Source organism: Cucumis melo, chromosome 8 (assembly GCF_025177605.1).
Source record: "Cucumis melo cultivar AY chromosome 8, USDA_Cmelo_AY_1.0, whole genome shotgun sequence".
Taxonomy (NCBI): Eukaryota; Viridiplantae; Streptophyta; class Magnoliopsida; order Cucurbitales; family Cucurbitaceae; genus Cucumis; species Cucumis melo.
This window is the reverse complement of record NC_066864.1, coordinates 33,784,501-33,798,303: the sequence shown is the minus strand read 5'-3', so window position 1 is coordinate 33,798,303 and position 13,803 is coordinate 33,784,501. Positions and strand designations below refer to the sequence as shown.

Here is a 13,803-nt window from a genome sequence, read left to right as displayed (position 1 = left end):
AAATGAGATTCAAGGTCGGTCTTTGAGTTGAAGAAGAAGCAAGGGTCGAGGATTACTAGGTCCTTATCTTCTTCTTTCAGTATTCAGTCATTGTATTTCAGGAATAAGCTGAGGCAGAGGAATCACTCGAGAGCTAAGAGGCACAAAGGAAAGCGCTCGACCGCCATTGTATTTCAGGAATAAGCTGAGGCAGAGTAGGAGTCATCATTCCCAGTTTTTCTGTAAAGGAATATGCTAACCAACCCCTGAGCTTAGAGAAGTTTCAGTTCTTTCTTGTGATCAATTCATTCTCAGTTCGTCAAGCCTGATGCCAGCGGGACGGTATCGCAGTCTCGGAAGTCGGAATCAAGGTAATCATCAGTCGAGACCCCAAATATAGGATAGAAAGGGCTTAGCCGTATAGGATAGGTTATGCACTCGACTTCAAAAAAACCGGAATTCATTTGAATATGGATTTCTCAAATTCTTTGAGCTCTAATAGTTCAGGGATCAGGACTTCGCAAATTCTTTGCGCCTAACCTTTGTATCCTTTTGTTTTGGAGTCGAGTTATTTCTAAATTGAAGGGCGATAAATAAGGGAGAATTCCTTAACTTTCAGTCGCTTCTCTCATTCTTCTCACCGGTCCGTGGTAGTTTAATTAGTCGAGTTATTTCATAACCTTCGGACGGACCCTTAATTGAATCCATAATGAATCTGAAAGGAGAGGCTCCGTTAGGAGTTGAAAGCGAAAGTCATTATCCCTTATTAGGAGTGCAAGTCAGAACCATATAATAGGCTACGTAGGACGAGTCAGAAATCCATATTCATCTGAAAGGAGAGGTGAAAGGCCCTCAATCAAAGAACTCGACTGAGGTTAGGAAGGAGAGGCGGAAGTAGGAGTAATAAGGGACTGTTCAGGCTCAAAGAATGAGAGAAGATTAAGCTACGGAGGACGAGTAGTCCGAAGGACTCATGAAATTCCATAAAAGCTGTCGCTTTCCATTTGATCCACAGGTCTCATTGATAAGGACTGGATATAAATCAGTCAAGAGGCGGAGTAGGAGCAAAGAATTTGCGAAGGTTTCAGAGCGAAAGCGGCTCGACTGAAAGGTTCAGAGCGAAAGCGGCTCGACTGAAAGGTTCAGAGCGAAAGCGGCTCGACTGAAAGGAGAGGAGCGAAAGCGGCTCGACTGAAAGGTTCAGAGCCGTAGAATTATAAGAGGTCTAGATGCGAAGGACAGGTCCTAATTAAGCTACGTAGGACGAGTCAGAAATCCATATTCATCTGAAAGGTGCGAAGGTACTCGTAGTTTCAGATATAGGAGAGGATCAAAGAATTTGAGAAAGGCGAGGAGCAAAGAATTTGCGAGGAGAGGGTCAAAGCCCTCAATCAACTCGAGTGAGGTTAGGAAGGCTCCGTAGGCGCAAAGAATTTGTGTGGGTCCTTATCCTTGAAATTTGAAGGAGTGCAACTCAGAAATTCTCCTTCTTTCATGAGTCCTCACTGGTTTCATTTAGTCGAGGGTCAAATCCCAAGGTTAATATGGATAGTCCTTCGGACAGGTTAATATGTCCTTATCAATGAGACGGAGGGACAGATTCATATGTCCTTATCAATGAGACCACAGGTGAAAGTCTAATCTTTCTTTTTTGCACTCCTCTCCTTCTTAGTCGAGCTGCTTCGCACCTTGAAGGTGAATATGGATTTCTGACTCCTTCGCAAAGTCTTTGACTTTATTCATTGGTAGCTTGTTTTCTTGCTCTTTCCCCGGGAAAAGCTGAAATCAAAGTGCTAAAGCACGAACCCCCATTACTGATGGACAATTTGGATCGATAGATCTACTTTCAGATTTCGGGAACGTGGAATGGTTGAGAAATTCAAATGTTATAACTCCAGTACGTCAGGAACGCTATCTCATTGACAACAAATTTCTTTCTTCATGATGATTGATATATAATGAGGGATACTCAGATCTCACATCTTCTTTGAACCCTTGTCAACCACGCCTTTCACCCACTCCGCGGTCACTCCGCCCTTTCTATTCCTCGGATGACGAAAGAATATGTTAATTGGCTATGCCCCTTCTGAAAGGCTAGAAACCTTGACTGCCCACACCTTTCGCACCTGGGGGATTTTTGATTCAGGACTTGGAGACTGTCCTAACAAGCCAAAGAGCATATATCCTAAAGGTATCCGAAAGAAAAGCGGGGATCAAAATAATGGAAGAGCGCTTACAGTTAGATGTTCAGGCTTACAAGCACTGAGGATTAGAAAAAGCATTCTTCGCAAGATCAGAGCAAGGAAGTAAAGGTCTGGTGCGCAAGTCATGGTCTTTGGAATGTCTGTTGATGGAGGATTATGTCCGATCGTCTTACTATGCAGAAGACAATAGAGATTCCTAAGAGTTAGAATCCGATTTGCGGACATGAAACTGAAAGAAGGGCTGGCCGAGAGAGAAGGAATCAGCAGCTAGAGAATAGGCCTGATGACTTGACTGGTGCAGTCTCAGTTCCCGCTCTGACTGCTCTCGTAGCCGCTACTGGAGAAATTGTTGGAGGAAGGTTGGACACTAAAAAAAGTTCAGACTCGGTTCTGAAAGAAGTTCCTTGCCCATTAAGATAAAGAGTAGTTTGAGGCTTTTTTTTTTTCTCCTTGCTGAGCTTGCCGGTGAAGAGTAAGATGCTGATTCTATACTATATAGGCTCCTCAACCTCTCGCATCCTTATTCATTGATCTCTTTTCCCTATGCTTTCCTCTATCGGCCTCAATAGAAGGATTTAGTCGCAGCACGAAAATCCTAAGCTAAGACCGCTTCTTCCTATTCTACATATGAGAATCTTGAAATCAGACTCTTCCTCAACTGAGAATCCTAACTTCTATCGTTCATGAACCAATCGTAACCTAGGAGCAGAAGGACGATGGCTTATTAAGCTTATAAAGACAAGTCTGGCTTCCTTCTTTCCTCTTCAAGGTTGCAATAGAATGGCTTGACAAAGGAACTGGATAGAAACCATTTCCCGGAACTTCAAGGAGGCTCAAAGAATTTGAGAATGAACAAGGCTCCGTTAGGCGCGAAGCGAAAGGACTGTGCAGGAGCGAAGCAGAATCCAGCTACGAAGGACAGGAGCGAAAGCGGCTCGACTGAGGTTAGGAAGGAGAGGAGCGAAGGTACTCTACGAAAAAAATATAGGTTCAGAGCGAAGCAGAATCAAGCTACGAAGGACAGGAGCGAAGGTACTCGTAGTTTCAGATATAGGTTCAGAGCGAAGCAGAATCAAGCTACGAAGGACAGGAGCGAAGCCACTCGACTGAGGTTAGGAAGGTTCAGAGCGAAGGTACTCGTAGTTTTCAATATAGGTTCAGAGCGAAGGTACTCGACTGAGGTTAGGAAGGAGAGGAGCGAAGGTACTCGTAGTTTTCAATATAGGTTCAGAGCGAAGGTACTCGACTGAGGTTAGGAAGGAGAGGAGCGAAGCAGCTCGACTGATAAGGAGAGGAGCCCGACGATTATTATGAAATTCAATAACTCGACTCAAGAAAATAAGGATACAAAGGTTAGGCGCAAAGAATTTGCGAAGTCCTGATCCCTGAACTATTTGAAGGAGCCTGAATGAACAAGGGAGGAAGGAGGAAGAAAACCCTTTACCTGTGGTAATCACTATAGTACCAGAATAGGGTATGAAAATCTTCCGCTTAGCCCCGCTTATAGAGACTACTACTACGCGGATGAGAACGGTAACTCAAGTTCAAAAGGACTCCCACGGGGCGGTACCACCTTCTTAACCCACTGATATAAGCATAAGCAGCTTCTAGAGCAGAGCTTGCGAAGCTAACAAGCCTACAAAAAAAAGCTAGCTGGCATAAGCAAAGCCAAATTCAGCCCATTAATATAATATCAGTCCCTCATAAGACACAGCTATGCATATTTATAGAGTCCACTGGAACGAAGTCAGAACCTAAAATAAGTACGAATTTCTTTCTAGCAACTCGAACTCGACTCGAAGAAGGGAGTTAGCAGAATGAAACTACCACGGACCGGTCACTCTACTTGCCGAGGAGGAAATGCTCTTCTTTCTTGTTCTCTCTCTTGGAAAATAGATGAGAATACCATAATTGGCCCTAATCTCTTGCTATAAGAGTGTGATGGTTTTCCGTCTAATTTGACCTGAAATTCTTTGAAGAGAGAGTTGTGTCTGTAGGAAAAGGTCTGTCTCCTAGTTTCAGTAAAACTACCATCGATAATTCTTTGATCCTTGAACTCCTAACGGAGCCTTGGAAGTCTACATTCACTAAATACTCAGAGAGATGTCCTAATTCATGGGTGTGATTGATACCTATTCACATTCTCCCGTCACACAAAGAAAGAAAGTGAGAACTCATTTGACGTACGTTTTTCTCTGAACAGAGAATTTCAGTGTGATCCACACCCCAACGGGATTATCCCACTTTCTATACGATCCAACAGTGGTCTCAGAGAATCCCAGAAAGATCAAGCAAGGCATCCTTATCTTGTTCTTGTCTTTTCTCTGTCTTCTTTCTTCTTCAATTCCGTAATAACTACTGAGATATTATCTTCACGGAAAATGAGTGATAGCTTTCCTCAACCGAAGCGGATAGCTGCTTTCTTCCTCTTCCTAAACGGAGAATGAAAGATAACCTTGGAAGTCTGGAAGGAAGGGATTTGATCTTCTTCTTCCCTTTGTGGAGTTACTCATTTGACCTCTAGGCTTTCTTGTTATGGGACTTGAAACCTAACTAAAAAGATTCAAGCCTATCCAACTTTATCTAGTTTTGAGAATATAGCTTTGTTTGCGGCGGAGAAGGAGTCCGTCCTCAGTCGTCTGAATCCCTATTCACCTGTGGTCTCATTGATAAGGACATATTCATATTCCACTTCGGACCGCGTAGTTAGGAGTCATGAAATTCCCATATTCACCTCCGGACGAGTCAGAAATCCATATTCATCTGAATCAATGAACAAGGGTTGCGAGGACTTATCCTTTGAATTTGAAGGCTCAAAGAATGAGAGAAGATTAAGCTACGTAGGACGAGTCAGAAATCCATATTCACCTGTCCTCCGGTGCGAAGCGAAACGACTGTTTAAGGCTCAAAGAATTTGAGAAATTCCACACTAAAAGGGCTCGACTGAAAGGAGAGGAGTGCAAAAAGGAATCATTAGATTTAGACGAATTTGCGAAGGCTCGACTGAATCAATGAACAAAGGCTGAATCAATGAACAAGGCTCAAAGAATGATCGAAAAAAGAAAGTCACTAGACGAGCGAAGGACTTGTGAATTCCACTGATTGTAGTAGGCGAAGGACTGATTTTGATCCATTAGAATGCAGCGAAGGACTTGTTTTGATCCATGTAGAATGGAGCGGAGTAGCTTAATTAGTCTGAAAGGAGTCCAAGATTCAAGCTTTTTCAATGAACAAGGCGGAGTAGGCGCGAAGCGAAGCGACTGTTAAGGAGTGCAAGTTGAGGGTCCGGAGGTTCAGGGAAGAACTCGACTCCCACGGGGCGGTTCGAAGAAAGTCGACTGTAAGGGAGAGGAGAGGGTCAAAGATGAATAAAGAAAGCGAAAGGACTGATTTCAAATATTTTCAGGAGTGGCATCTATTCAATCACTCTCCAAATAATAAGGGTTCGAAGAAAGTCGACTGATAAGGAGTCAAATGAACAAGGAATTTCATAAAGAAAGCGAAAACGACTTAGAAGGAGTGCATTATTCAATCACTCTCCAAATTCTAAGGGGCGGTTCGAAGAAAGTCGACTGATAAGGAGTCAATTCACAAGGAATTTCATAAAGCGAAAGGGACTGAATTATCATAAAAGAAGGAGCGAAAGCGGCTCGACTGAGGTTAGGAAGGTTCAGAGCGAAGGTACTCGTAGAAAAAAAATATAGGAGAGGAGCGAAGCCACTCGACTGAGGTTAGGAAGGTTTCAGAGCGAAGGTACTCTACGTTTTCAGATAATAGGAGAGGAGCGAAGGTACTCGACTGAGGTTAGGAAGGAGAGGAGCCCGACGATTATCAGAACAATATACCGCCTCCGGACGACTCCAAATGATAAGGGGGCGGTTCGAAGAAAGTCGACTAAGAAGGAGTCAATGATGATAATCAGGGTTGAATCAGGGGTTAGGAAGGAGAGGCGGAGTAGGAGTTTCAAGCTCATTCCTTCCTTATCCAATTAGAAGGAGCCCTTCAAAGACGAAATAACTCGACTCAAAATTCTAAGGAGAGGGTCAAGGCCCTCAATCAAAGAACTCGACTGAGGTTAGGAAGGGATACAAAGGTTAGGACTTGAAAGCGAAAGTCCTTATCCTTCAAAGGAGTGCAACGAAGTTCATAAAGGGTGAAAATCAGATTTCAGAATAAAGAATTAGATTTGGAATTTGAGAGGAAGGAAAGCTAATATGGATATAAACAAGTCCTTCGGACCGCTCCGTTAGGAGTCATGAAATGGAATATTAACCTTCTTCCCAGTCGCTTCTCAATATTCACTAATTAAGCTACTCCAGATGAGTAGTCTGAAAACCTTTGCCTTTTTATCCGCGTAGTGCGGTTCTATTTTTGGAGGAAAGATGCTGGAGATATGGCCCTTGATTGCTTTATCTTACCTTGCTAATAAGTCCTACCTCTATTCCTCCCCGACCGTACTGTAGAAGCAAGCAGCGAGAACTCACTCATGGTAGTGGGGACCTGAAACCCATTTTGTCTTTTGTGAGTGAAACTCATATTTCATTGAGCCTTCTTTCCTCTTGCCTTGGGGATAGAGATAGCAGCAAAAATCTCCTGCAACCCTACCTCTTCGAAGGAAGAATCCTGAACCCGGTCTCAAACCGCTACGTTTTCTTTATACTCAATGCCAAGGGTCGAGCGTGAACCTTTAGCTTCCCGCTGACGCTCTTCTCTTATTCGCTAACTTTAGCTCTCTGATTTTGAGTTCTATTGGTGCCCCCCCCGCGTAGTGGGCTTTTCTTATGTCTCCTTCGTCATCCAATGCCTTATGGTGGGGACGGCCTCTTTATTGGCTTCTGCCTCTTTCTACCGCGGAGTGGGAGTTTATCCTAGAATACACAATATGATAAATAAGAGCAAGAAAAGCGAACACGGGGACGAGACCAACTTCAGCTTCCCCAGCGACTTCCTCATTCCACAGGCGGATGGCGGATGCCATTAGGATAGGTTATTTATTTGCTCGAGCAGAAAGAAGAAAGAAAGAATAGAGTAGAGGTTTCGAGGCGGGGAATAGGTTGCGGAACCCCTTGAATCTGTAGCATGAGATGCTGACTAGGGGAGAAAGGGGGGAATCAGGCCCCAGTTGCAGCAAGAGGTTTTCATATCTTTCTTTTTTTTTTTTGTTTCGGAACATTCCTTTGGATCGGCAGCAGACTAGCTCTTACCTACCGTATTAGGTTCTGCAGACTAGCTGCTCTTACCTACCGTCCTACCTACTTTGAGTCTGCAGACTAGCTCTGACCAAGGCATCCTTATTTTGTTCTTCCATGAAGTAGCATGAGATGAAGAATCAGAGTCGGAGAGAGGACTAAACTAAGCCGGACAGGGAATTGAGTTGCTATTACGAGGTCAGTAACTGAAAGCGAGACATCAATGCTCGAATTCATTCTCTTCTTATCATCAGAAAGAAAGACATTTAAGTAAGGATGAAAAGGGCATTTGCATTAGTAGGAAAAGAAGGTCGGGAAATCTCTTTCCTTCACTCCTTTTTCAGGTTGTGCTAGTTTGTTCATGCTTTCTTTTCCAGCCAAGAACATCGATCAGTCTCATTGATAAGGACATATTCACTTTTCTTTGAACCTCTGTTCTACTCCTCCTACGCGGTCGAGCTATTTGAGTGTGGAATTTCTGAGTTGACTTTATTCAATGACTTTATTCATTGATTCAGCTTGAATCTTGGACTCCTTTCAGTCGAGCCTCCGGACGGCTTGATCTTTCTTTCTTTGTTTGTGTCTAGGTCAACTCCTTACGGAGCCTTTTATCTCTTTCTTCTTAATAGACCAAAGTCATCTATTCAAAGAAGGATAATGTGTCGGAAATGGCCGGGATAGCTCAGTTGGTAGAGCAGAGGACTGAAAATCCTCGTGTCACCAGTTCAAATCTGGTTCTTGGCACATCATGAATTTTGATGAGTATCTTTTCTACGGATTCATGAATAATATAGAGAATGAAAGGAGCAAAGAATTTGCGGAAATCCACTTCTAAACTATATATATTTTTGACTCTATTTTGAGATGTATAAAATAGACAAGTAAAGAAAGATCAAGATCGAATTCAAGTCAATGAACAAGGCTCCGTTAGGTTATGAAATAACTCGACTCCAGAATCAAGTCAAAGACTTTGAATGAAAGCGAAGTCCTTACCGAATTTATGAGAGCCCGACGATGAAATACAAAAATCAAGACTCATTTCATAAAGAGAAAGGACAAGAAAAGAAAGATCAAGCCTACCATAAATCAGTCCGACTATCCTACTAGGGGGATTGAAAGTCATAAGATAGGGCCAGGCTTCTCGAGCCACGGGCAGTTTCCCTTGCCCTTTCAGAGGCAGTAGAGAGAGGGAAGTTGCACCATCAGGTCTTTCCGCCCCTTGTTCATTGAGGCGGCTACCAGTGAGAGTTGCCATTTCAGTTCTTGTTCTTCGATCGGATCGCTACTCAAATCAAAGGCTTTTTTCTCTTTTCCTTTTTTTTAGGTGTGTGTCAATACTTCTTAGTCGAAAGGACTCTTATTTGACCTTTCTTTGACGTGTAAACTTTCTTCCGCATGAAAAGAAGAATTAGGAATCCCACGGAGCGGACGAGGCGCAGAAGAAAGACGGGACAGGAGAGGACTAGGTCTTCCGTTATTAGATCTGTTGACGAGGAAGAACTCCAAAAAGAATTAGGGCTCAGAGGCAAGAAGTTCTTCGATCGGATCTCATTCTCCCTTTGGCAACCCTTGCACCAGGTCTAACCTCATTTCGTTATTCACACGGATCCGGATTCTGGGGCCCCTAACCTATGCACGGATGGGATGAGTTTGCTTCTTGGTCGTAGGGTAGGGGGGATATTAGCCGTTCATGAATTCAGATTAGGAAACCAGCCCTTTCCAGAGCACTTCCTTCTAAGCACTCCGGTTGTTCCAGACCCTACCATCACTACCTCCAAGTCGAATCCCACATTAGGATTATTCAGCCTACTTTCTTTTCATCAATCCGCTCCATACAGACCTGAGGATGCACCCTTGGTGTGTGGAATAATCAGCCTTCGTCACCTGGGACTCTCTCTTGCTAGGGAAAGCTAGAGGAATCGTCCGTCTTTGAATAGGTTATGTGAGACACATTCAAACAAGAAAGAGTAGGTTCAAAGAAGATTGAAAAGCCTAGTGGAAGGCGGAGTAGGAGTAGTTTGAAAGAAAGAAGTTCAAGGAAAGCAAGGATGTGAATTGAGTTCCGTTTCAGAGTGAGATCTCGGTAATCTCGTTCTTCAGAAGAAATTTCAGGATTGGCTTTAGAGCCCTATCACGTAAGGGAGAAGATGAATGTGTTCAGGGGTCAGAAGGGAGGGGAACTTCTCCCCCTCTCTCTCATCTGCGATCAATGCACTCAATTTCTCTTGATTTGGGCAAGTCACGGGCTGGGCCTCAGAGGAAGCCAACCCCCACTACGCGGTTTACCAGGCTTGTTCCCAGCTCTTTGGTAGCATCTTCTTCCCCTTTCTTTTGCTCTCCACTCCACCCTCTTGCCTACGGTTTCCCCTTTGTTTTTGCGAATGAGTAGGTTTTTCCATCTCATCTACCATTCTTTCTGCAGATGAATTAGACCGACCAAATCCCGATTTTGCCAACGAGAAGTTCATTATCAATGGATGCCAGCTCTAGTTTAGCTATTCCCACTGCACTTCTCAGAATTCAAGAATCAGACCTATCCTCTCCCGCAATTGAAAGAATCAGATATAAGGCGAGCGAAGCTCTTCTCTTTCTCTTTATAAAGCTCTGCGAATGGGGGAATGAAATCAGAAGATAGAAATCTAATAAGTAGTCGATAATCAAATTCTGATCTTCGGCTATTTTTTGGTCCTCCTATAGACCAAAAACCATAGATTTGAGCGTCCGAACGTCTTTCATTTCGAGACCTCTAAATCTAATGGTTCTGACTTCTCTCCTTTCAGTCGAGCCCTTGTTCATTGATTCAGTCTCGCTCTCCTTTCAGTCGAGCCTCCGGACCGCAAAGTCTTTGACTTGATTCTCAATGAGACCAAAAAATAGCCATACGACCTTGAGAGGATGCAAGTCGGACAACTGCTCTTTCTTGATCCCCGCTTCTTACCGAGAAAACAAGCTCTGAAGCAGCCCATGCAGAGGGAGAGGTTAGAATATGTGAGAGAGTAAAGGGTCAGTGGCTGTGCCATTGAATAGAATCAGTCTTCTTAGAATCCCGGATCGACGGTGCCCGTAAGCGAAGAGGGGAAGGGAGGAGGAATCAATCCTCAGTCTCCCTTTCGGAAGAAGCCTCAGTCTGAGGGGCAAAGAACCAACCAAGAACCAAACAATAAAATAGAACATAAAGAAAAGAAAATCAAACTAGAATATCAAAAAAAAAACTCGTAGTTGATTTTCGTTTTTTGGAGTTTTGATTGTTCTAGGGAGTTTGGATTGGAGAGGTTGAGGAAGAAAGCCTAGGCTCAAAGTCAGGAGAGAGGGATGAAGCGAGAAAGAGGCAGCTAGAGTGGGAACTTCCCGCTACGTGGGAGGTCTTAACTATTAGTTTGCGCGAAGACAGAGATCATCTTTCTTCGGATATTTGGTAGAAAGGAATGAGATCTCTCATCAGCGGCTGCAGCAGAAGAGAAGCCTGCTTATTAGGGGAATTCAGTAGAATCAGTTTCTGTTCTTGCGGCAGCTTAGACTAGGGTCCCCTGTAGTTGTTGAAGAAAAAGCATGAGCTTTGCGGCATATTCAAAAGATTTGAATCTCTACATATCAAGAAAAATGGTTAGGCTCTACCGGCAGCAGTCTCGACAAGAGCACGAATGGTAAGTAAGATGGCACTCGGAAACATGACACTCTGATCGGAACTATCCGTTTAGGCGGGGACTCAGTCTATTCTTCTATAGGTTACTGCTATCGAGTGGCAGAAAACTCCTTAGAAGGAGTGGAACCCCGCGTCAGGTTAGGGGGGCACCCCGAGTTAGGGTATGAAAATATGAGAAGCAAGATCAATCGTTCCAGATAGGATATGAAATATGCGAGACGGATATTGAATGCTCGAACATAGGTGATTTGTATGCTATGAGCAAGACCCATTTACCGATTTTACTGACTTCCCCGTCTTAAGCCAATGCTAACTTCTCGTTGACTGCTGTGAACTCTTTCGGATGCCTCATGAGAGATCGGGGAGTGGCCACCACATCGTTGTCGCTGACTGTGGAAGTTCGTAGGGTATAGGCCCAGTCTCGGTTTCATGAGTCTGAGTAAGAAAGTAGGGAGACCGATAGCCGATTTTATCCTCTCCTTGCCCCCACTTCCACTTGAAGAAGAAAAAAGGGAATGATAGAGCGCTTTCCTTTGTGCTTGCTGTCGAGCTCTACTCCGATTCTTCATACCCCCTTGATGTGCCGATTCCCACGGGGCGGTAGGGGTGGGACTGAGCCCCTGCCTCCTGAGTCTTCCGCTTATTATGAACTTCCGAGCCTCTTCCATTTTTCTTGTGATGAAAGAGAACCCCTTTTCATGGTAGGCTTTCTTGAAGGAGTCTGACCTTGATTCTGATCTTCCCTAGAAAGAGCTGATGAACGAAAGAAGCTAGGACACATGGGACAAAGCGCGAACAGTAAGGGAAGGCTAATATAAGGATAGGAGTTCACGAGAAAGAGGAAGAGGAAGATCAGCGGAATTAGAGATCTCTCTGAATTCGATCTTTCATGATCTTCTTTTGTTCATATCAACTTATTGGCGCGGCCAATTCTCAGATCTCTGATTAGCTGCTCTTTATTTAAGAGAAGAAGAAGAAAGTCAGACGGAGAAGGAGGCTAGAAGGGGAAGATCAAGCCTTAAGGATTACGGACAAGAAAAGCAAGCTTCTTTTTTGATGCTTGATGGAGACAAGATAAGGATGCCTTGGTGAAGGTTGCTTTGAAACAAGAGAAAGCCTAGGTTATTCCACTCAATCTTTCTAACATAGGTCTCGCTATGGAATAACCGCAGCTTTCTGACTTTTAGTAGGCCGTAGAAGGCTAGGCTTTCGATTATTTTGAGGTTTCAAGTCCAAGAAGTTTTAGTGGAATTAATCAGTCGGAATATAGATAATAGGGAAGAGCTAGTTTTGGCTACTTTTACCAATTAAAGGAAGGATGCAATTTTCCATTCATTGGTTTTGAAAGCCTACTATGAGTGCGAGGACTTTCCGTATAACTTCTGAAACTCAATCTATACGAACGATCAAAAGCTCTGCGAAAGAGAAGAAAAAGGATATGGGATTTCTTGGGCGTAGGAGACTCTTTCTTCTTTCTGATATGATGTAATTTACTGGATCAGTCAGAAATATATAAGAGATTTTCGATATCGCTTCTATGCGGTGACTCCTTAGAATAGCTTGGAACCTATGCAGTCGTAGGGCGAAAAGAGCTCGTTCTCTATCGTGCGTAGGGCACACCAAACCAAAGGGCTGGAGTCAGAAGAGTTGGAGGATCCAGTTGCTGTTTCCTTCTATTCCCTTTCAGTTGACCTTGCCTCGGCTTTCCTTGCCCTTGGTATACCGGAAAGTGCTAGTTCCCTTTTCGGGGTTTGAAGTTTGAAGCCTAGACTCAGACTATGAAGTTGTGGCATCTAGTCTCTTGAATGAGGCATGCGAGCCAATTTCAGTGCCAGTTAGTCATTCAAGTCGTCAAGCTCCTTCTCGGTCAAAAGCGAGTTGTTAGGTAAATCCAGAAAGTGATGTTTCGGTCTATGGCGGGGCTTCACCTCAGATTGATAGCGAGACTGAAAAGAAAGTGTCCCTTTGAGCCCTTTCCTCCTTTATTTAGGAGACCTTAGGAGAAGTCCGTTCTATCATCAGCTCGAGTTGCCTGAAAGCCAGAGGCCTTTGTCAGGGGGAGTGAAAGTTTCTGCCTTCCCTGCGATTGGGTTTTCCCTATTCAATCTTCTGACTATTGAGTTCATCTTTTGAAGATATTAGTACAGTCATACAAAAGACAACTAGAAAAGGTTCCCTGACATTCGATCCAGCGGAGAAAGACGCCCATATGAAAGAAGACTCTACGAGCTTGCTTTTTTGGAAGGACAATAAGACGCTTATAGAAGTCTTTGGGTAGGGGTTGTTCCACATTCATTGATCAAAGAATGGAAAAGAAGAAAAGAGTGAGAAAGAGAAGTCAGAAAAAGGCAATTATAAGGCGCAAAGAATTTGCGTAGTAGAAGGAGCAAAGAATTTGCGAACCCTGTCCTCCGTCCTACAGTCGTCATTCAATGGAATATGAAACCTGTCCTCCGGCGCGAAGCGAAACGACTGTGCAGGAGCGAAGGAGCGAAAGCGGCTCGACTAAGAAGGAGAGGAGCGAAGGTTTGTTTGGAGGTTCGAAGAAAGTCGACTGATAAGGAAGTCAATGAACAAGGGCAGCTCGACTGATAAGGAGAGGAGCCCGACGATTATTATTCAATTCTTTATATGGATTTCTTTCGTTGCACTCCTATTAATATTATAATACAGTCGTTTCGCCTCAAATTCTTTGACCCTCTCCTTCCTTATTTGGAGAGCTATTTCATAATACCACTCCTAAAAATATTTGAAATCAGTCGTTTCGTCCTCAAATTCTTTGACCCTT

At 43.8% G+C, this 13,803-nt stretch overlaps 1 long non-coding RNA gene across 3 annotated transcripts in view; it reads left to right on the top strand.

Annotated features, from left to right (window-relative positions):
• Positions 1-13,803, top strand: part of LOC127150582 (uncharacterized) — a 191,938-nt gene that overhangs the window by 77,573 nt on the left and 100,562 nt on the right. For 2 of the 3 annotated variants that reach the window (XR_007822991.1, XR_007822990.1), the window contains exon 1: positions 3,007-3,364. This is a non-coding gene — a long non-coding RNA (uncharacterized LOC127150582). Of the gene's footprint in view, positions 1-3,006; positions 3,365-3,386; positions 3,435-13,803 lie in introns of those variants that run through there. The other variant, XR_007822989.1, reaches the window with a different exon arrangement.